The 24,710-nt window shown below is 38.7% G+C and overlaps 1 long non-coding RNA gene across 3 annotated transcripts; it reads left to right on the top strand.

The window, feature by feature from the left end:
* The first annotated feature begins 854 nt into the window (after window positions 1-854).
* Window positions 855-16,664, top strand: LOC113924161. Of its 3 annotated transcripts, none has more exons than XR_003520554.1 (4): window positions 855-1,458; window positions 14,313-14,463; window positions 15,763-15,818; window positions 16,128-16,664. It is a non-coding gene; the product is annotated as an uncharacterized LOC113924161 (long non-coding RNA). The 3 variants fall into 3 exon arrangements; XR_003520555.1 differs by lacking the exon at window positions 855-1,458 and adding an exon at window positions 7,193-7,330; XR_003520556.1 differs by lacking the exon at window positions 855-1,458 and adding an exon at window positions 7,197-7,330 and having other exon boundaries at window positions 14,316-14,463.
* Window positions 16,665-24,710: the final 8,046 nt, after the last annotated feature.

Raw genomic sequence — 24,710 nt, 5'->3', positions numbered from 1 at the left:
TTTAATTTTTAGATGGTGAGAACCTACCTCTCTTTCACCCCAACTGCTCCAAATAAAACTAAATCTAGCCTGGAAAATGCCCTTTCTTCCTTGTCTAAAAACCATGGCTGGCTTTCTTCTTGCTTTGGGTTGTGATGTTCGCTACTCCCTTTTTCTGCTGCCCCAAATTATGAAGCCCTCCTAGTTCTCTAGAAGAACTCTCTCTAGTTCTCCTAGAGAGAATATTTTTTTATTTTAAAAAGAATACATATGTATACATATGAATATATACATATATATGTATTTCTTTTTCAAAACAACATTCCATGTATCTACTTCAATGAGCCTAAAGTGTTAGTGACTCTTAAATATATTTCTTCTGGTATAAAGCCTGGTGCTTTTAAAAAACAGAATAATGATCATAATTTTTATTTATTTATTTATTTTCAATGATCAGAATTTTTAAATAGATTATTCCCCTAATATCATTTTGATTTTGAGACTTTCTTTTGGAAATATTTTAAACAGTAAAACATATGCCTATGTTTTAACATCTTAAAATTTGGACCGGAAAAAAATCATTAGGTAATCTACCTCAAATTTCTTTCTCAGGAGGATTATATTCCATTCTAAAACAGCAAAATATGTATGCATATAACATATGGCAGTATGTTAGTAGTTCATTAAAAGAACTTAATCATTTTGTTTTCAAATCAAGCTGATCTTAGACTGACAATATCCTAACACAATAATATATTGTTAGGATACAAATCTTTTTTTAGCTGAAACTCTATATTCCTTATATAAAACTCATTTATGTTGCATAGAATTAAAACTCTCCAGGGTTCATAGTTTTACACAAATATGCACACACATCCAAATAAATATTATATCCAAAGCAATGATTTCATTCTGACCCAGTCAATAGGAAATGCAACCTTACTTACATAGCCTACCACACAAGACATGTTAGAATAACAGCTTTGAAGAAGCCTAATTTTTTTTAGAATGATAAAGATATAACTTATGAATTAAAATACTCACGTTTTCAAAGACTTTGAAAATGGAAGTTACAATGCAATTGCTTTCTAAGGTATTCTTGCCCTTCTGAGAAAATAAAGGCTTAAGTAACATTTTTATAAGTACAATCATTCCTCACAGATCTGTGTAACTGAGTATAACATTAGTATGTACATAAATAACTTGCACAAGAAAAACAGGGTTTAGAATAACATTTTAATTATTTTGTAATATATGTGGAATATTTTGCTTTTCTCAGCTATATCCCGGGTCAAGGTCTGTCGCATGTATTTGAACCAGCTATCTATCTTATTTTCCTAAGGGTCCCAGGAGGCAATAGTCAGACATTGTTACTTCAGCCTTCACTAAGGCAAAACAGTACAGAGAGCCCTGGACTGTAATAGACAACATGGCCAGGTCCCAATTTCAGTTCCTGTTACACTGACAAGACTCCGGCAGGTAAAAGACTAAAAACATTCTTTTATCATTATAAGGTTAGTGACCATTTTAATGGAATAAAAGGATTATTCCTGCTACACTGGGGATAGGAAGGTTAGGGTGTGAGTATAAAGGAAAGGTGTCTTTTCCTTTTATGCTTGTGCAATTCATAAGCTCTCTTTAATTGGAATAAAGCTACCTCTAGAATTTCAATATTAATATTTATGATAAAAGCTAGTGAGGATACAGATTGTATAGAGATCCTGTCCAAAGAATTTAACGGACATTTTTTAAAACATCAGTAGAAGGTAGGTGGGTGATTTTCACAGGCTAAAAGGTTTTGCCTTTTAACAGCAACAATATAGTACCACTTATATTTGCTCTACCATTGTGACTAAAAAGAAATTTTACATTTAGTTTACTCACCTCACAAGGATGATATGTAACTTTTTTAAATAAGTAGGAGTTTCAAAATTAATTTTGTTGGCTAACGTGCAGGATTCCTAACTAAATGCAGTCTTTCTTAGTTGTGTGTTTTTGTTTGGAGATAGTTATAAAATGAATTTTTGACCTGCTGGGTTGAGAAACAAATGGGAAGGAACCTGGAAAGGTCAAGGGAAAAGACAGTGAAGGTCACCCAATTATTCACACTTGTAAATTATGAAAGAGAGAGAGACAGAGAGAAGAGAAAAACCCAACAAATATAATCTCTAAAGTTTTCAAAATACTTTCAAATAATTAATTTCTTTAGATTTTATATTTCGATGAAATTTGCTGTTTAAACAAAAGCATCCCTCTTTTGGGAGGGAGGTTTTTAAAAGTAAAAGTAAACCAACAGAAGTGATATTTGTTTAAACTAAACAATAAGGCTTTCCTTTCTGCTGCAAAATAAATACAACACAGTTATATTCCATAAAAGTGTAAAATTTATAAATGAGTTTCATATGGTCAGATATGAAATATATGTAAGTTACGTTTTACAAGGAAGATTATACAGCATTTTAATCTTGATTTTTAGTGATTTCTTGCAAATATTCATTTATTACTTGCCAATCCATGTCTAGGAACTAAGAAGAAAAGATTGTTTAACCCGAAGAGTTAGTTGTTCTTTCTTGGTTTAAGTGGGGTAAATTTTTATTTCATTGAGGAGAATGTATTATAATAATTTCTAAAAGATAATCAAGGTTTTAGTGATTTGTGTATGTGCCAGGCAGTCAAAACATTTCATTTCAAAATAACCGTGTATGTTTAAAAGTCCAATATACTATTTGCTGCCATGGTGTTATAACTTGACAGGGAAGCAGTATTTTTTCTGCAAAATAAAGTTTTATAACCAAGCGTCATCAATGTAGGAAATCTGTGCAAACGACTAAAATAAATGTTATTAAATACATAAAAAATGTAATTTCTTCATTGTGACTATTCATATAACTCATAAAAATTATGTAAGCATTTTGTATATAGTTATCTTAAATGTTACGTGCATCCTTCTAAAAACTTTAAAGTTCCTTTTTCCTTTCACTTTAACGGTGTGTTGGAGTGTGACTAGCACAAACCATACCCAATCTTTTTCTGCATCTTAAGTGTACTACCGGAGGTTCCAAACGGAATAAAAAAATCACTTAAAGTCTTTGACACAATTGGAGTAATATTTATGAAGAAGGGAGGGTTGTCGCTTTTCCATCTTTTTTGCGCCGAACCGTTGATAGATCTTCTTAGCCTCTTAATTGACCTCCACCAGACCGAAGCGGATTGTGTGCCCTTAGAATATTCTGATGGTAGGGGTGGGGTGGGGGTGGCGAGGGGATGCACGTCTTGTGCAACTACCTCTCCAAGCCTCTGGTTCTGCCTACAGGTGTGTGGGAGGGGGAGTGTGTGAGGGGAAGTGGGCGGGAACGGGGCAATAGAAACTAGAGGCAAGTAGGGAGGGAAGCACGGCCAAATACCTCCAAGATTCTGGGACCTTATCTCCGAGGAGCACTTAAAGCCTTCCTTATCTCATAGTCTTCCTACTGCCGGGCCTGGTGCCCGGAGTCTGGCAGCTTTTCCCGCGTCTCTGCTCCGACGCGGAGGTGGGGGTGGAGATGGGGTCCGGGGGCTTAAAACTAAAGGGAATGGCAGAAACCTGCTGCGTCCCAATCCGTTTGAAGGCTACGTCCGCGTAGCTTTCCGGAATCAAGTCGATCCGAACGTTGGAAGAAGTAGCGCTAACTGCAGAGGTAGAGGGAGAGTCCCTCCGTGTCCGTCTCCAAGAGAAAATCCAAAACATTGGTGCCAGTTTAATTCTTAGGCATCTTTCTTAGTTGTGTGTTTTTGTTTGGCGATAGTTATAAAATGAATTTTTGAACTGCTGGGCTGAGAAACAAAGAGTAAGGAACCTGGAAAGGTCAAGTCAGCGTTCACCGTCCATGTTAGAATTCTCGCGGCCTTCACCCGAAGCCTGCCCGGCGGAGGCGTCTGCTCAAGCGGCTCAAGCTTGGGGGAGGCAGCCTGCTGAGAATTGTGAATGGCGAGAGAAGGGCTTCAGGATCTGATTGCTTAAAAAAAAAAAAAAAAAAAGGATATTTGTAACCGGATGGAACCAGTTTCTCTCCCTCTTCGAGAGCGCAGTTTGGCCGCTTGCCTGGCGCTGGGGCTATAGGCGCAGTCGCTGGTGGGTTCTGGAGAAGTTAACGCCTTAAAATAAATGAACAGGGATAACTCCTTTCCCAAGGCAGACGGCCCGTCCCCCACCCCGCTATCAAGGCAATGCGCGTTGAACTCTAGGGCATTCGGTTCCCACGGACCGCGTGCGGAACTTGGACGCGCGGTGGCTTCTCTGCTGCCAGCGCACAGAGCTTTGCGGGCGCGCGGCCTCCAGACCCCCCCACCCCGCCCCCAGCCTAGGGGCCCGCAGGCCAGACAGGTCTAGGAATGGATATACTTTCAGTTAACCGAGGGGTTTGAAATTGAATCCGACCAGCAGGAAAAGCTGCAATCTCCTCGCCCTGGAGCTGTAGAGCACCGGGTGGAGAGGTTGGGGAAAGGTGTGTAGGTTGAAGTATCTTTCCCCTGGGCTGAGCAGTCCTGTGTTAACTCTGCCGCAGCTCCCAAATACAGTCTAACGATCCAGGTTTACGGCCGACTTGTGTCACCAGCGTATAAATCACTGTCAGCCTGGATGGAGGGTGCAGAGCAATCACGCATGCCCTGGCTGCTCCGGCCTGAGGCCCGTTAACTGCCGGAGGCTCCGCGCGAAATTTCCGGACCCAGAATATTTGCCTCGAATCTTTCCAGCCCTGTCACCTTGGTTCCAAATACGGGCTTTGCACAGACACGCAAAAGGCGCTGGGGGAGAAGGTTCTAGCAATAGATCGCGTCTGCTCACGATGGCCAGATGATTGTTCAACAATCAGAGCACGCAAGAGCACATCGTCAGATCTCATTTTGTGCAAGGTTGAAGTAACGTTCTCAAGGACACACAAAGCTGTAATAAAACTGCTGCTTGATCCTAAGTCTCTTGATTCCGGCTCTCACTGCCTGACTCCCTCCACCATCCCGCCTCTCCAATTCATTCTGTTTTAGAGATGACAGATAAGGATGCCTGTAAAGAAGGATTCACAAATTACCGTCCTGGCAAATTATCAGGATAATTTTCAGTGTGATATCTCCAGTTATCGTCCCAGGAATGTACTTGAGATCTTTTCTTCTTCTACCTCACAAATTCAGATAAGAGGAATGTCAGGCAATCTCAAACAGATATCTGGGTGCTAGACACCCAGGGCACCTCCCGGACTCTTGGGCCTCTGGGCGAAGGGTTACCGGCACCCATCTCTGTCTGGGAAGGAATTCCGCGCCTAGCCGGAGGACTAGGGGAAATGAGGGTCGGGGAGGGTGGGCGCGGGCTTAGAGAAATGCTGTAGTGAGGCAAGTGGGCAGGCAATCAACTTTCACCTTCTCGTAGCTATTTGAAAAGGGACTGGTTTTCGTCCAGCAAACGGCACCCTCAGGCGTTCAGGGCTTGACGTTATCATGATTATTTCTCACTATTCACATTAATTATTTTAGGAAAACACACACACACCCCTCCACGCTTTGAGTAAAGGAGAACACGACCCATTTCGGATTCTCTCTTTGTCCAGCTTCCTTTATTTGTTTATTTTTTAAAATCTCGGTTAGAATGTTGGTAGCCCCCAAGGCATTTATTCCTGAAGAGGCCACAGAGGTAGTGGTCTCTTCCTTGTTCTTCACATTCAAATTCTCTCTCTCTGTCTCTCCATCTCTGTCTCCGCCTCCCAGTGCAAGAGTAGAAAAGAGAGAAACCTCAGCCTTCAACTGTCAACTGTTTTCCAAACACCAGATTAATGTTCCCCAGGACTCGGTAGTAACGTGACCTTTCTGTTTTCAGATGTGTTTTTCAACATGTAATCGTTTGTTTGTTATGTCTCTCAGCGTGGACTAAGAAAAGCTGGGGGAAGGGGTGCCTGTTGCCAGAGGGGGGGGAAATGAATTTAGAGTCTGTTTTTGTTCCCTCCTCAACACAGGAAAGCTCAAAGCACTTTATTTTTATTTTCCAGAAGATAATCCCCAGAAGAAAAAAAAAAAACCACGATACTGGAACTGAAAAGAAATCTGAGCATTTGATAAGCAACATTTAAAAACAACATATCCCCAAATAAAAATCTGATAAATGGATTTTTTTTAATGAGGGGGACCTCTTGAGGTACTGGTAATCCCCCTTGCCCGCCCCCCTTTTTTTATTTAGGCAGTTACATGAGAAGTATTTTTAAAAAATATTTTCCTAGCTTGTTACTTGTGATTTGTGTCCCTTTAGGGATTGTTATACTTCAATAAAAATATTTTTAAATCTGAGAAATAGGAAGCCTTTGATGTATGTGAATGTCACTATATTCTAAGACTTATTCCTAAAAAGTTTTCAAACCAATATATTTACCAAAAAGTTGATTTCTAAGCAATAGGTTCTGAATCAAATTGACAACAGTACTGAATTAGTCCTTTGGCAGCCAGTATAAATATTGGATTATTGTTCTTAATATATTAAAATATCAAAGAAGCAATGAAAGTTTAGGCTTGTTTTAAGAAAATCCTAAAGAAATAAAATAGCTAATTGGTTCACAGCAACGACAAACACAGCAAACACAGACTTCGCATTTTAAAACAGTATTTAACTGTTTGAGACTAACTCTTGTTAGAAAATGTCTTATCCCAAATGAGAATTTAAAAAGCATTTCAACCGTACTCAAAAGCGAGTTCCTGCCCGAAAGATGCCAGTTTTATACTTGTTTTCCCTCCATAAAATATTATGAGGCTGCTTTCATGGTTGGTGATTAAGTATTTCACCAAGAACCAAAGATGAAATTGCTGTCCCCATTTAATCAATAGCTTTTATGGCTGGTATCAACCTCACTAATCACCCACTGTTGCCCCGCTACACCTCATTTCTTCCTTTCTCTCATCATCCGCTTCCAAGGCACCCCAGTTTTCCCCCCACCCCATTAAAATTTGAGAAATCGTGATTCTCAATCTGGGAAATATTTTCCCGGACAAATCGCTTTATATGGTTGACTCTCACCCTCTTCTGCTTTCTCTTTCCTTCTCTAACCGACCCTTTACCACCAGGAACAATTGCTAAACCCTCACTGCCCACACGGAGGCTTACGCCGCCGCTTGACTTTATAGGCCCTTCCGCGGTTTTATGATTGGTTGCTGTGGTTGGAATGTTTATAGATAATAAACAACTAATCCATTTCTTGCCTAATGAATTGCCCCACCCGCGTACTAGTTTAACACCCGTAACTAGCTCCTGGATCAGTCTGACCTAGTCAGTTGTGAGTTGCGGGGCCGAAACCACCTAACTTCTCTCCCGATTAATACCGAAGGCGAATATCCCAAGGTCAGCAGACGCGTTCTCCCATTTTCCGACTCCTCTCCCACAGTCCCCCGACCCTTAACTCGGGCCCTGCTTCACCCGCTCCTCTCCCCATCGGTAGAAGGGATGAAACCCAATGAAGGGATGCTTTTGTTGCTTTTGTTGGCTCTAAAAAAGGCGAGACCACGGTCCGGAAGCCTGGACGCGCTGCGACATCAGCGCGCCCCCAAGGAGCCGGCCCTCCTGGGGACGGTCAAAGCTGGTGTCCGTGGCATCTCTTAATTTGTCCAGACCAGCCTCTTCAGTGTCAGGCAGCACACAACCTAGGGGCGCTTTGAACCTCCCTAGTTCTGAAAGAGGTTGGGCCCGCGGACCATCGGAAAGGCGGATGTTTGCCAGAGCGCACGCTTCTGCTCCCCGACGGCTGAAAAGGACGAGCTCTTGGCTGGGAGGACCCTAGGTAGTAGGAAGTTCACAATCTAGTTAACACTTTGGAATCTAGTCGGATATAAAGAAAATGTATGTTCAGCCTCCCAAGAGACCTGGAAACCGTGGAGGATCTGCCAAAAGCATTCCAAGAACAGAGGAAACCAACGTCTGGCCGAGATTCTTTTATACACATTATGGCAGCTGAGCTGCACGTGGCCTCCGTCAGTAGCCAGGACAGCGGGTGTGATCACGGGGCGGGGGTGGGGGCGTGGACGCGGCTGCCGGCACCAAACACCCGCATCTCTTACGGGGCTGCGGTGAGAGAGCCCACTGTCTAGTCTGGTCTCCGGGTGACCCAGAGAACGCGGATGTTCGCCACGGGGCATTCCCTTTCCGAAAGCACCCCGAGGAGGGAAGCCGAATGAGTCCCAACCCAACCTGGAAGGTCCAAGTTCAACAATTCCTTCACTAGAGCCGTTCCCAAAACCCATTTATCAGCTGTATTTTGAATGAATAGATTTCTTTTACTTAGACAGTAGTTTGAAAGTTCTGCAGTTTTGCGTTTATAAGTCTAATTTTACAAAGCTGATGTTTAGGCCGCCTTCCATCTGAGCTCCCAGTTCGCAGGATCTCTTCTGAGAACCCAAGGAAGGATCCTTAGAAGCATTCATTCCCCTCAGCATCCCACGTGTGATTTTGCTTCTCTTTATTATAAAGAGAAGGTGGAGATGTTGTTGAGTCAGAATTTATTCTCCTTCGTAGCCAGTTCTTTCTTTCACTAGTCTTGATTTGCAAATCCCTTTGTTCCCTGGTAGTGGTGGTGGTGGTGGTGGTGGTGTGTGTCGGCCTGTGTGTAGGCGGGAGGACTTATAATGTTCTATCATTCAATTAACAAGTAGTTATTGAAAGCCTACTGGTCTAGGCGATGGGGACACAGCAATTAAAAAAGAACAAAAACCTTTCCTAGAGCTGCCACTCTAGCAGGGAGGATTAAGTTTACATTAGAACTCACTTTGGGTTGGACCCTGACAAAATGTGGTTTTAAATAAAAGCATAAGGCACAGTCCCAGCCACTCGGTTGAAACCTTCTTGTTGCTTAAGAGGTTTCTTTATTATGTGTGTTTCAATCACACTGCCTTCCCAGTCTTTCTACAAGGTACCTGATGCACTAAAGAGCAGATAACACTCTCCACCTCTTTCCGCTCACAGAGCCCATTTCCCTGTGTGAGGTGTTGGGGAAAGGGGTACTGCCTGCCACTCTCAACTAGTGTTGGCCATTATTCAAGACATGGAGTCAATAATTCAATAATTTTAGTATCCCCTAAGGACTCTTGGCCCCATGAATCTTCAGTGACCCCAGGCCAACTTCAAAACAAAAAGCAGGCCATGTTCCTCAGTGAGAGAGGGGATTTTCTCTCTTCATCAGCATCCGTGTTTGGATCCTCTACCTACCTGGGATCTCACTCTTCTCCCCTCAGGGGACATAGAATTAGCAGCTTCTCAATGGCAGCCAGAACCGGCCAGGTTTCTGTAGACTGACTGATTTTGCTGGAAGGTCTTTCAGTCCCTCGCTCTTTCTCAGCTGAAAGCCTCCCCTGCTTTCCGTGGGGAGGAAAGTTGCATTTTTAATACCAGGACAAGGAAGATTTCAGGGCCTGAGTGGTTCGGCCTGGCCTCCTGCCCTGGCGCTGCACACAAGAATATTGATTTAACTGCCCCATTGATGAAGGAGAGAATTAAAAACGATCCTCCAAGAAAAACTCGAATACAAAAAAAAAAAAAAAAAAGACAAAAAGCGCATGGCGACCTGTTTGATTATTTTCTCTGACTTTGCTGTTTGATTTGAGCCTGCCTCATCAGAAATAAAAATAAATAACACATAACGTTGACTGGTTCTCCAGCACTGAATGTGTGCATGTTGACATAAGAGTAAAGAAAATAAAGCCTGGGTACTTAATGAAAGGAAGAAGTAATTTGCGTAAATAGAGCTTTAGAACAAGAAACAGAATGCGCAGGAAAAGCCTGTCGTGACCAGCGACCGTCGTACCTTTGCAGAGGCGCGGGAACTGGGAAGTGGGGAGTGAGTGAGTCATCGGGGACGCCCCCCCCACCCCCCCACCCCACCCCCACCCCCCGGGCTCGGACAGTTCTAAGAGCCTGGATGGAGTCGTACATCAAACAGCGGGGGAGCTGGGCTTAATTTTATTTGATCATCAAAGGAATGGATAAATCAGCAAGGCATTGATGTCTGCATCCTAGGTAGCGCTGAGACCTTTGGAAAGGTGTTTGCATTTCCGTGTGGCTTTTTCTGAACGTGACAGACAGTAGACGGTGCAAAACAAAGGCTCTTACCTGCGGGAAGGCACAGCTGTTCCTTGTGCCTGGACCACGCCACATACAGTAGAGACCGCGGAGGCGCGCGAACGCTCCTACGGAGCAGGGAGCTCCCGCCCAGGGGGCGCGCCGGCCGTGGCCTCTGCCAGAGAGGTGGTGCCTGAAGACCGCGGGGGCCCGGAGGGCTATTTATTCTTCAGCCTCAGATAGCTTCCTGGTTCCTCGAGAGTGTTCAGGCATCACAGCCTGCAGAAGAGGGGACAAGCCTGTGAAAAGCCCGTCTTCAACTGTAAAGGAATTAGGTTGCATTATCACTGTGTGCATCTGAAAATTTCATATACAAATGTGGGGACAATCGGTAAGAAAATCCTTGGCAGAGTTCCGGTTTCATTTCATTAATACTCCCTACCACCTCTCCTTTAGCTCCCACTCTCTCCCGAAGTTGACATTTACAGAAACCTTACACAGTAGTCGTCATATATATACAGTATTGTTGCCTTCTCCCTTTGTAAAAAAAAGGTAAGCTGCCTGCAAACTTGTCTTTAGAGTTAGACAAGGCTCACCCTCCATTCAGAAGCACGGAATTCCTGTGTGTGCAGAGGTATGCTTTAAGGAAACTTCCTCCAACGCAGGCCTGAAGAAGAGGAATAATAATTTGCACGTAGTGAGTCATCGCTCTAACTCCATTTTACTTTAATGTCATGTAAAAACTAGACCCGGTAGGCTTTTTTTCTCCCTTCTTTTTACAGATAGTGGAAGTTAAATAAATATTCTGCCTCTCCCTTGCCGCAGGAAGGGAGAATACAATCAGGGAGCAGATGGCATTACTTTTTACCTTTGTACCCTAGAAGAGCCTTTATCAGCAACTTTCAATGCAGAAAGAGGGGCACAAAATGTCAGTGTGCATAAAAAATTTTGTGCACAGATTTGACGACTTTCTTACCTGAATTTGGGGAAGAATGGACATGCTTTATGAAAGAAACAGAACTCAGGAGGAATGTATGTTAGGCATTATTATCAGTATCGGTGACGACAGAAGCCTTTTAGAGTAAACTTCAGTTAAAACAAAAATACTTATTGTTGACATGATCAGAAGAATAAAGTACTCATATCAGAAAAAAAAATTTCTGTTGACATGAAGGTGGGAGACTCTGCTGACCAAGGGGAGGTTCAGGTGAGGAGTGCCCCCTACCCTTTACTAGACGTCAGCCCCCCTACTCTCTTGACTCACGCGCCTCAACTTCGAGAGCCTGGGTTCCCTGTCCTCTGTTGTTCAGGATTCCACTTCTTTTCTTCTTGTTCTCTTCACTCCCCAGCCACAGAGTTAAATTATAGTTCCCAGAAGTGGTGACTTAGGAAACATTCCTCTGTCCCCTCCCCCACCAAAACTTACTAGGTTTTCTCCAGGCCCCATTAGGTACCAAGAGTTGATAGATAAACTTATTCATATGGAAGTGCTAATGGATGACTTAATGTGTTCTCCTGTCCAGTCGGTTATAGTTCTCCTAAAACTGACGTTTTCAATGCCTTAAAAAGAGGTGGGACCAGAAGTGGACATTCTAGGCGGCTTTGTCCCAAGGAGAGGTATTTGTGAGGAGGTTGCTAATAAAGGCCCTTTCAACTACAATAGTTTCTTATCTGTCTTTGGCTCCACTGGCCTGGGGCCACCTCTAGTAGTGAGTAGAGAGTGTTACTCTCTAAATTAGTAGCAAAATCCCTTCTCCAAAAGGAATTTTACTCAGAAGTCCAAGAGGTGAAAGAAATTAAAAAAGAACTGCCTCGGTTGATAGGATGGTGATGGACTTATACCCTGAAAATTAGGCTAGTAGCAACCCAGCACCTCTGTCTCTTTCACTTCTTGGAAGTCCAGTTTGAAAATCATTATTTTGCATGAGGCCAATCGGGAAGATGTAGACATCACTGTAGAAAGAAGAAACAACCAGTTGGAAGTAGAGAGAAAGTGTATAAAAAGCATTATCAGCCGCCATGAGTGAGGACCATCACATATATGTATGTATTGTGTGCAGAATTAATAGATTCCCATATTCATACATAGATTCATAAGTACATTTATAAACAATGATTACTGGAAAAGGTTCACTTTTATATCTCCCTTGAACCAAGGATCTCGTAATGTCACCATCTGGGTTGAGGAACGTACACGAGAAAATCACAAGGCAAAGTCTGGGAAGAGAGCCACGGGAATGAAACGCTGTGAAAGTTGTGGAGATACTTTTCTCTGTGATCCCCATTCGCCACAGGTCAGACTGTACTGATAACAGCTGCAGAAACGATTGGGGACCTTATTCATAAAATCAAAGGCACAATGCCAGATGGCAACCAACCAAAGGAATTGGGCATGAAGAGGATTACAAAATGCTGGTGAAACATGGAACAAGTCCTTTGGGGAATACACATCCCTGGGTTTTGGCTAAAATGTAGAAATCAAATATTTTTGTGTGCAAAAGTGCCATCACACAGTACAAAATGAAAACAGTAAGTGTTTGTTAACGAGGAAGTTTCTTCGTGGAGAAAAAGTTTTCGTAGTAGAGAGTTTGACAGGCTGTTCGGGCTGCCCTGTCACTTTTCTTGTCTTTCCTCATAATCTCTATGTAATCCAGAAACAGCCAGTAAAAAGGAGAGAATCTCTGCTTCTTTGATTACTTCCTGGAAATCTGACAACTGCTACCTCAGTCTCATTGGCTAGTCCACCTATAAATAGACCAGTCTTTCAAAGACAGCATAATTATTTGGGTACACCTACTTCCCTAGCTATATATCATGCCTATCAAAACTAAGTGCTTCCAACCTACCTTAACAGTGTCTTCCCATTTCACTTGAGCAGTAGGTTTAACGGTTACATTTTACTGGATTTCTTCGCTGGTAAATTTTCAAACCATTGGTGATAATATATACCCACAGTCTGAAATAAAACCCAAAACAAAATTTACCAAAATTGAGGATAAAGAATAAAATCCATCTTTGTGATGAATCAGAATTATTGAATCCCATTTAAGCTCCCTCACTCTTGAAGATTTTGTAACTTGCTACAGATTTTATACTTGTGAGATTCTTCTAGCTGAGAGGCCCGTAGAAATAAAAGTAAGCTTATGATAACTTTGTATGTGTATGTTTAGTTGGGAAGGAAATATGCCATTGAGAAAAATAGCATACACCAGGACTCTATTGCTGTTCTGGTGATTTAATGAGTTACTAAATTCTTAAGCCTAAAATACTAGTATTTTCCAGAGAGTTCTGAGGAAAGCAATGCAAATTTTTAAAAGCGTCGGTGCTGATATGGATAAAATAATTTAGATAAACTTTTTAAAACTAGAATTTTACTTATTGGTTCAAGATACTATTTTCTAAGAAAATTTGGGCCTTTATAATTAATATTGAAACCTTGAGCACTGATTTAAATACAAGATTAGTTAGAAATATGCCAATTGAAGGAGTATGTGTGGAGTATACATTGAAGTTCTGTTTTGTATAGTGTGAACTAAGGGGGATACGTGGCACCTACCTAATTAGTTTGATCCAGCCAGTTTGATAGTTAAGACCCTTTAATAGATTTTGAAGGATCCTAGCTTATCTGCTTTGGCTCCCTATTGACCCAGTAAACCATTTGATTAGAAATATGTACTCTATTATGTACTGGGTAATGCTTTGAATTAGTATTGCTAAGTATAATGTTTAGTTATGAATGAAACTTACTCTGATTCCAGTCCTTGACCCCTAAGTATTATTATTTTTATTATTATTATTTTATAGCTTTATATAGAAAGTATTTGGGGACTTTATTTTTTTCCCAGTTTGGTATACATGTTGAAAATAATAGGAGCTGTAGGGCATCTAGAAAGTAGTAACAAGGTGGGTGGGCTCTATTGTCATTTCTAATATGTGCAACGTGAAATGGGGTGGATACAATGATGAAACAAAAATTTGAGTGCAAATGTACCTTCAGTGAGCTTGGAATGCTGTAGGAGTGGGAGATTTCTAAAATGAAACAGAATCATCCATTACAAATCAGTGATTCTGTTAATCTTTGTATCAGCAGATGTATCAGAACCAAAGGAAATATGGTAATATGTGCTTGTATCTGGAACACATTAAACTTCTGCAGTAAAACAATGCACATCTGCATATGTGATTAGTCATGCTTTAATTTTCCTTTAATGGCTGTGTTTGGGGAGGAAGTGTTTGAAAAAACCCACTTCTTACTTTTTTATCCTTCTTAATTGAGGAGGAAGGTGGTGGAGATTCAGTCTTACCATTGAATAGTCTATCCCAAACTTGGAAGAAAGAATTGCACAATCAATCAAGGAATGTTTGTGTGACAGACATTTCTATAAAGAAGCCAAGGCACACAGTCTCCATAAGTGGGAAGATAATATGTAAGTACTTAAAATGTTAAATAACTATAAAGGAGATAAATAGCTCAGTATTTGCTTGGTACAAAATGCTAAGCATATTAAAAGGCAGTACATTTTATTTGCTTCTAATAAAATATCTCTAGAAGGATACACAAGAAGCTGATAATAGTGGTTGTTTCCAAGAGGGAACCTAGCTGGTTGAAGGATGGGTTTGGGAGAGAGACATTTTTTTTTTTAAATATGCTTTTGCACCCCTTGCTTTTTGAACACAAAGAATGTATTACAAAACTGTATCAAAACTAACAAAATAAAAGAAAGTAAGTAAGCTCATGGTCAATTTCTGAAATAATGGTTCAAGTGGATGCCATTATACTTGGAATTTTTTGTTGGGCCTTAATGAAGAAATAGTAATCTGGCCTGCGTATTAATAGATGGATACTATTTGAATAGACTGAAATGAGGAGGAAGCATTCCATTAAGCAGAAGCCCCGAGGAGGAAAATGAAAGACTCTTGTGGTCTTAGTAGGTGGATCAGGCAGACTATGGCAAGAGATTAAGGTGCAGATTATGAAGGTCCTTGAATGCCAGGATAAGGAGCTTAGACTTAATAATACAAAAAGCAAAAAGCTTTGGACATTTTTGAATCAGGTCTCTGATTAATGTTTTGTGTGAACTGAGATGGGAGATATTGGAGCCTAATATAACATTCCAGGCAAGGAGGCTGGGGTGTAAGTGTTGGGGTTAGTTTGTAAAGGTCAGAGCAAAGAGACTGGGACAAAGTCACAGTGACTGGAGTGTGAGGAGAGAGGAGAGAGCCAGAGGGTCCCCAGACAGAGTGTCCTCATCAGCATCTGATTAAGAATGAGGGCTAAGGAAATGTTATTTTATTTACTGATTTGTAAGTAATTATTGAGAAAGTATAGACCATATATCTTTGATGAGTGTACATTTTCGTGAGACTAGAGGCGTACGAGTAATGGTGAAAGTAGTAAGAAAAAAAGGAAGCACTTATTAAAATTAAATAATCCTGTATAATCAGTATTGTTTGAATGTTTACTATGTGCCAGCAAACATATTAGGCATTGAGGAAACAGTCTGGAATAAGACGACTTAATCTCTGCCTTTATGGGCTTTATGGATCTCTTGTGAATATAAACATGAAACGGGAAATTAAGATGAGTGGCTTATGTGTCACAGAAGGAGAGGACTGGGTGCTGGGGACGTTTACAGCAATGAAAAGAAGGATAGAAATGGAAAAATAGCTGGAAGAAGGTGGTAGGGACACATGAAGTGATTTTTTTATTTTATTTTTTCCAACAGGATCCATGTGTCTTTGAAGGCAGATTGGAAAGAGTCCATGATGAGGACAAGAGCAGGTAATTGATGAGGCAAAGTCCTTGGGGAGGTGAGAGGAGAGGGAATGAAGCCCAGGTGGAGAAGTTTACCTGTGGAAAAGAAGGACATTTTTTTTTTTTTTTTTGTTTTGTTTCTTTGTTTGTAGCAAGAAGGGAGAAAAGAAAACTGTAGTGTAGAGGGAATATTGTTTAGAGGTTGGGAGGAAGAAAGGAGACAGTATTCAAGCCTGGGTACCTCACCCTTTGAGTATAGTTGGAGCTTCAGGAATATGGGTTTGGAATCGCCATTGAGGGAGTATGCTGAGATGAACTGGCTTCATTCTGTTTCAGGGTTCTAGACTGCACTATTAACCCCATGTCAACTCAAGGCAGAGGTCTGGTGAATGGAAGGCGTACTTCCACAGAGCCCGGGGTGGTGAAATGGTTTGGTATACGTCAGCACAAATCTTTTACCACTAATTGAAAACCCTCACAAAACATGCCCTAAGTGGAAACTTTTAAAATCAATAGGATTGTGTAAGAGGCATTTTATTTCTTTTCTCATATTATATGAAAATAAGTTCTATTATTTACTCATGTCTGTAAACCTCTCACATAGTAGGCAGTCCTGGTATAGTAAAAAAGAATAATTTTTAAAAAGGATGGATTGAGTCCCTAAAGAGATTTTCAACTGGCTTGGGAACCTCCCTAAATTTGCACGATATAATTGTCACAGTATGGTGGCAATGGACCACCCCCCCGCCAGTGGAAGCATAGGGTTATGAGTGCGTTAGGTGGCTTCTGTCTGAGGTGTCTTGGAAGGATAAGAACTCAGAAGATGGAGTAATTTGGGGGCCCAAGTCAGGAGCCTGAGTCCACAGGTTTCTATTCCCAGCCCCGGTTTCCGAGAAAAACAACTGTGAAATGGGAAAAGGCCTTGGTGACTGATGTCCCCCAGCGATAGACAAGACTGACGTATCTGGAAGGGCCACACCAGTGTCGGCTCTGGGGCAGACCTCGAAGGAAAAGGACCGAGGGCGGCCAGGTTACTGGCCGTCTGCTGCCCGGGGGTGCCTCCCTCAGACCTGCTCCCCTGACCAGCGGACCCCTTCTTCCTCTTTACTTCAGCCAAAGAAGAAAGCCTGCCTCTCAACAGGCCAGGGAAGATGAAGGCTAGGCATCCAAAGCTGTGCAGATGATAATCACGATTTATACTAGGACATTTAATGCATTTGATAGTTTTGGGAGTGTAATCCAGATTTGAGTATCCAGAAAAAGAATAACTTCTGGCTAGAGACTGGGTGGTATAAATCAAGCAGTACACTGGAAATACAGTGTTGATGGGGGCCGCTGTAGTTCATGCATAGATATTTTAATGAGTAAAAGCTACATATTATGTTGTCATACGCTCCCTGGAAAATATCTCTGTGCCATTTAGTTGTGAATGCATTTCCATTTTTATGAAACCGTGTTACCTATCATTTTATATCATGTGATAAACTGCAGCTAAGTATAAAAAGTTATTGCAGTTTAAAAATAGATATAATTCCATTATTGCCATGTTATACAGGGCATCAGAAGTCAGTCTGTCCTCATTATTTTTCTTAAATTAAATCTATCAGATAACCTAAGCCTTTAAAGCCATATATCCTATTTTAATTAAAAAAAATTCTGGTTGTGATCATTGTATAGAATTAAAATCCCATGTAAAATATGGGAAGAAGGGAGGTAAGGGGAGGTCATCTAGTGTTACCTGATAAAAGGAGACAGTAATATTTAAAATGAGGTAAGTGTTGCGCCGATTTATGATGTATTTTATCTTCAGGAGAAACCATAGTTTATCGTGGTGTCATTCAGCTTGAATCGTCAGCTGTATATCTTTGACTTTTTGAATGTAACTGTTGAAAGGAAAAGACTTTCAGAGATGTGAGCTATGAGACAGATCAAAAGCTTAAAGCAATTTTGCTCTGCTAGTTCAAATATATTTTTATTGAAACATATTTTGTTGTCATGCATGCATAAATATTATATAGCATCAGTTAAAGAGGGTGAGAGTCCTAGGGTTTGCTGGGTGTTGTTAGCAGAGAGGCAAGTAAGAATTAAAATATCTTTTTAACTTCTATTATCTCAAACACTTTGCTCTATTTTTCCTTTTTTTACGTCTGATTTTGCAGTAGCCACTCTTGTCCTCAGGTGATTCGTATTGTAGAAAAATAAAATAAATTCCTGGTGTTAGATTCACAGACTAAATTTAATATTAAATTTAAGGGACATAAATCCTTAGGAGATAATAGTAAACACTAATCGGAGAGTCTTAAGAATTTGATTATAGATTCGCGCTCCACATGAGCCAATACACATAATCTATACTGTTGGGTTTTGGGTTTTAATTTATTTTTTTCTGTCATTTTGTTTGTATTTCTTTGTTACTCCCAACTGGTAACACTGTAAATAGTCATTAAACAATTAAAGCTTGGTAACAATCAGTACTCTGACAGCAACTTGTTAATTTGAGTTAGGTTTATTTTTTTACTTTAGCTTCAGATTTTCGCATGATAGTAACATTTTCCTTCTATTTAAGTATCTTTAGAAACCAGGTAAAAATATTTTTCTTTAACCAGTGGAATAGATTTCTAGGATTTTTAGTGTTTCCCTTTTCAGGAGTTGGTTTCAGTTTGGAATAATGAAAATAAGCTATTAAAAGTCAGGAGGATTCCCTAGGAGTAGGGTCGAAGTAGCAATGCTACAGTCTGAAGACAGGAAGGAATTTAAGTTATTTAAACAGTCTTTGTGGAAATTAATCACAAAGTATTTAAATGATTGGATTCAAAAATATTTAGGAGAAAAGACAGGGAAGAACAAGCGGAGACATTCTACTGTTTGTTCTACGATTTTCTACTAAAATCTATTGTCTTCATTTTAGATTTTAAAGATAACAGTTGATAAAGTGATCAGAGTTGAATTGGCTTTTCTGTGTCCCCTTCACTGATGTCTTTCTTAAGAATAAACACTTAGAATGTGCTCTTCTTCATGCCATCCTTGGTACCCTCATGGAGCTAATGATTTGAGGTTTTAGGAGGAAAAACAAAATCAGGGCTCATCAGTTGAATGTACTGCCTCCTTCCTCCAAAAAGCATGGGTATCTTACAGAATATAGATTCCCCACCTCTCTGCAAAGTGGAAGAGTAACAGAGGTTTTTCTAAAAGGACTTACAAAATGGCAAAGCAGCCTAGCGTTTTGAGTCGGTGTAGCAATTTATACAAGGAACTTGGAGACTCTCATAATTCTTAGTATTATTTAGAGAGCAGCAGCTTGAAGGGCTCTGATGTCTTGTATATCTTACCCAGACTTTATTAGAATGTTTACAAAAGGACTCACTTCATAACTCACATCCTTTCTTAAAGCAGTAACTATAAAGCAGCAAACATTTGACAGATGTGTGTCTGTGTGTCTTTTCTGCCTTGTTCAGGGTTTATAGAAAGTTTCTTTCTTTTTTTTTTTTAAGAAAATCATTAGTGGAGGATCATTTCACATTAACCTGCATTCTTTTGTTTGTACTCTTGTTTTTAAGCTTGCTTGAAATGTATTCTCATTAGGTCCATCATTGAAAATATTGTACATGTGTCTGTATTTAATGTAGGCCACTCCATGCTAAATTCACATTTACTACACCTTATGGTAACAAAATACCTTTCAATATTTTCACCTTATTTTACACTTTTCTCAAAGACTTTTTTTTCCCCTTCTACCTTTTTCTTTGGTACTTCAGTAAGATGAATATCTGATTGAATAGAATTGCTTTCAAAAATCAAAAAGTATCTTATGAAAACATTTGGAGAAAATAAGTCCTAGAATTTCTTACATTTAACAGGGAATTATTATAACATATATATATATATATATACACACATCTCCAGTATATATATATATATGTATATATATATATATATATATATATACTAAATGAAAACAATGCATGGGGAAAGATAAGGGAGTGAAACAAATACTGAATGCTAGAATTTGTAAACAAAAACAAATCCATTTATTTAGAAAAAAATTATTTCTTCATGATATTTTGTAAATACGTTATTGGCAGATGTTGCATTAAATATTTTAATTTTATAACCTAAAAAACACTATCAACTATTGTAATTTCTTGTTTTTCAGAAAGGAATTAAATACACCACATAGGATGAAATAGCATGAATTCGTATTCCATTCATTTATCCATTGGTTTAAATGGCAATAAATTAGTTCCACCAGGGAATGTTATTAGTGGAATTAGTAACAATTTAGAGCAAAGTAAGTTTGTTAAAATGATTAAAGTAAGAAAAAAAATTATTTTGTGAAAGTATCTGAGTCCCACGTGCAAAGGAAAAAAGAGAAATTTAAAATGAGAGGTTTTTACAGTGTGTCCTCAATGTTGAAATACAGCACATTCTTTTCCTGTCAAAGCTTTCTGTTAATTATAGTTTATGTGTTAAATTCTAACGGGCTAAAATGTTTCATTACATAATTATAATATAGTATCAACATAATATTTTATTATATATTTCAGTATTTTGATCTATTTAGATTGGTTAACAATTCTTAACATAGTGAATTTCAATATATCCTGTATTGTGGAATCATAAACAACCACTTCTTAAAACATGATACAATGTTGCCTGAAGACGATTAAATTGTTATTTCTGCTCTGCCTCCTTTTCCCCCTGATTTTCTTCTGTTTCTGCATTCCCCATTGTCTGGGAAAGACATTTTCCATCATTTTTACCATTGTGGTCTCATTTATTAAACTTTTGCTTTTCAGATATATTTTAAGGTTTCCTCTCAGTAAATTCTTCTTTGACATTGCATGAAGTGTCAGTTTCTATTGTTTTAGGAGCTGCTTGATGGTTTAGGAGGGAGTTTTTCTACATATCTCCTAACAAGTTCATTAAGTGCCTTCCAATTAACTGACCCCTTCAGACTGTCGGTAACTCTTTACTACAAGGGAATAGCATTTAGAGCTCATTAAAAATTCTTTTTTAAAATTTTTTTAAATAGTGAGCTTTGTTAATAAAAATAGTACGAGTTGTAATCATTTTAACGATCATATTAAGGTATTTCATTACTAATTTATAATCATCTCATAAAATATTTTTCTTAGAAATTTCGTATCTTTCCATCACCTACCTTGGTAACTATCAAAATCAATCCTTTGCTGTTATGAAAAAACTATTCAAGTCTTCCAAATGTCCTGAAGCTTGACTTTATTATTTGCATTTAACTTTAACAGTGCTACATTTGTGAGAAATGTCACTGTACCCTCATAATTCAAAAGCATTACAAGAGTAAAAATGCTTTTATTTTAAACCATATTAAAATGATTATTTAAGTTTTTTAATAACCAGTATAAAATATTTGCAATAACTAAGCATGGTTCCAATTAAATTATTATTAAATTTATGATTAGTACCGGATGTCAAAGTAAAAGTTCAAGTCTAAATGGCACAAAAGGAAAAGTTACCTGAAGCTAATCAATTGATTATTATGCGACTTACTGTCTTCATGGACAAAAGCCATCTTGCCAACTGTATTATTTTATTATTATGTGTATTTTATCTGATCATTAAACATGCATACTTTATAAAGCATGGCATTTTATGAATTGAAATAAGTCCTTGGTAAAAAGTAAGAGGCACTGTCAACTTTCAGTTTATTTGCTAGTTAAGAGCAATTGTAAAGGTGTATTGTCATTTTATTTTTGATCATGTGCCTTTTCATCACTGTAAAAAAAAATCAAGCCTCTCTGCCTGTTAGGTTGCTACAGTTCATCCGTCGGAAGGCAGGACTATGAAAATCTGCAATAGCCTTCAATGTGACTTGATGAATAGCAAGAGAGCTTAGTGGAAATGTTGAACTCCTTCATGATTAAAAAGCAAACCTTTAATGTAGTTTTTGTTTACCATGTCATAAGTGCAGTGTTGGAAGTTACTGCCAAAGAGTCATTGGAACAGGCATCAGTAAGGCAATGTCAGCCAGCCAACGCTTTGAAAATGATTCAGTTCCTCTAGCCTTATGACTAAAATAATATCCAGTGGCTCCAGCCCCAAGCCTGGTTAATGCATCTGTCCAGAACACATAATTACTCGGTCATAACATTCCCCCGGCCACCAGCCAACAAACCAATCAGCATTTCTTCCTAACTTACCAGAATTTTTGCTGTGTCAAACTGTTTGATCTTTAGGTAGTAAAAATGCAAAAAATGGAAGGACACTGCACTGGAAGGTTTTAATTTAAAATAGTTTCTCATGGAAATTAAATTTGAAGAGAAACATGTTTTTGTTGTCTTGACTGAAGTTGAAATTTTAATTTGGTATCCCTTTGCATATCGTATAGTTTATTTTTTCATCATAAGCTAACATTTTTTAGTCATTTCGGTGAGGAAATATTCTAACAACAAAATACCAGTTCATGTATCTCCAGTTACTATTAAAAGATGATTTTGTTTCCAAAACATTGCAAATACAGTGGCAACATTTTCTTTTTGGTTAACATAAATATTGCATGTGCATATATTGATGTGCACCTACGTATGTAGAATTCCTCATACCATCTGCAGATGGCAGTTACAAAAGTACGTATCTCTTCATGGATATGTATGTGTGTGTAGAGTCTAAGTTTTTACACAATTGTTACATGTGAGTAATTGTTAATGAAATCCTTGAAATTGCTCTAGATTAAATTACATTATTTTCCCATGTTTTTCACAGACTGGTCTGAAAATATTTTAAACTGGATTTCACAAATCATTTTTTTTAGGAGGCAAAGGTTCACTGAGGTGTGACATATAAGCTTGATTATAAAGAATAAATAGAATTAAGCAACCAGAGGAAGTGAGGAAGAATCCTCCAGATAGAAGTGAAAGCATGTGGGAAGAGGTGTAAGTGTGAAAGAAGACGGCATGTTGAGGAAAGTATAAGAAAGTTGGTCTTTCTGGAGTGCAAAGGGCACGCGTGAGAATAGCATGAGATAATGCTGGAATGGCTGGCATGAGTAAGGGTGTGAAGGACCTTAATATGCAAAATAGAAGCATAAATATTAGGGCTGATAATTTGAAGAAATGACATTGGAATACTTCAAGGGGTTAATTTGTGGACACCTTAAAAGTATTTTCTCAAGTATCTATCCCCTCACCATGTCTTCCTGTATCAGGTTTAGGTGGCAATGTAACAACTGGATCCTATTCTTGGCTTCATGTTTGGGAGGAGAAAGAAGTGTTGAATTACTTTGTTCTCACAAATAGTTGGTAAAGTTTCTATAGCATCACTTCTTTATCTCAGGCACACTGACCCACAAGGTACCAGGAACTGGAACGAAGATAAAAGATAATGTCACAGAACAAATTTTGTCTTCCAAATATCTGGTTACTGAATATTCTGGAGGAAGAGCACAGTAAATGTCCTTTGAGCTCAAGAGGGGAGAATTTGGCATATACATATTACATATATCTACGTACATACACGTCATGCTTTCTGCCTAGTGTCTCTCTGTGCTCTGTGGTATCATCATGTATGTCTGCACATGGACATTCACATTCACAGTATATGGGCTGGTCTTTGTGTGTCATTTCATTTCCCATGTGCTGTTCACAGTGCTGATCACGAGTCAAAACCTTGAAGTATTTACCAAGGTACTGTAATAAATAACAAACATGAACCATCTCTACGCCATAACTGCCTTTTCTGGTAATTAAATGTTTTATAATTCCAAAGGTACTTCAGCTTCCACTTGCATTGATATGACGAGCTTGTACCAGGAAGGTGATTCCATGGTGAGAATGTGTGGAGTGCAAGGCCGCTCCTACAATTGAAAATCTGCATTTTAATGTCCAACTATATCCTTAAAAGTAGATCTAGTTTTTAAAGGACTTTTGTTTGAAGGACAGACATAACTCTCAAAATGATAATTAAATTTAGGAAACTATCTTAAAAAGAAGAAGACATAGTGTTGGTGAATTACTATTGTTTCTGCTGTTAATAAACTCTATATGATTTCAGTGATTCAGTGATTTCAGGGAATGGATATCAAACATGAAACTTTCCATTTTGAGGTAATGGAATTCATGTTCTAAGGGAGCACCATCCAATAAAAATAGAATGAGACCCCATATGTAATTTTTAAATTTGTAGTAGTCTAATAGCTACATTAGAACAAGTTAAAAAAAAAGCAGATGAAATTAATTTTAATATGATTTTACTTAACCCAATACATCCATAGTATTATTCTAATATTTAATCAATAGAAAGTATTAATAAAATATTTATATATTTAAATAAATATATTTATATATTAAAAAAATTAAGTTCCTTAAATCCAATGTGTCCTTCATATTTACAACATATCTTAATTTAGACTAGCCATATTTCCGCTGCTCAATAGCCACATGTGGCTAGTGGCTACCATATTATGCAGCAGAGCTGTAAAGTGAGAAAGCTAAACTTATAATTATGGCATGCTAGCTTAGAGGCACATTTGAAATTGATATATACCTTTATGTTCCAGTCCCTGGATAGCAACATCACAGAGACCTTCACTGTAGAAGTCTTTTATCAGATACTTTATCTATTTAGATTCACACACATATTTACCATATTTTTTATTATTTCTTAAATTTCTGAGTTCCCTTAGGGATACATTTCATTCAGCCCCAAAAATATTTTAAATGCAAGTCTGCTGGAGGTGAATTTTCTCAGTTCTTTTTCTCTGAAAAATATATTAATTTCGTCTTGGTTTTTGGAGGATATTTTTGCTATGCATATAATTCTAACTTAAATCATTATTTTATTTAAATACTTTCAATATAGCTTTAAATATATATAGCTTTCTGGATCTTTTTTGGGTTTTGTTTTAATTTTTGCTTATGTTGTTTGTGTTGAGGAGTCAGATGT

This window comes from Zalophus californianus, chromosome 2 (assembly GCF_009762305.2).
Source record: "Zalophus californianus isolate mZalCal1 chromosome 2, mZalCal1.pri.v2, whole genome shotgun sequence".
NCBI classification, from domain to species: Eukaryota; Metazoa; Chordata; class Mammalia; order Carnivora; family Otariidae; genus Zalophus; species Zalophus californianus.
Note: the sequence above shows the minus strand (reverse complement) of the source record. Positions and strands in the feature narration are given on the sequence as shown.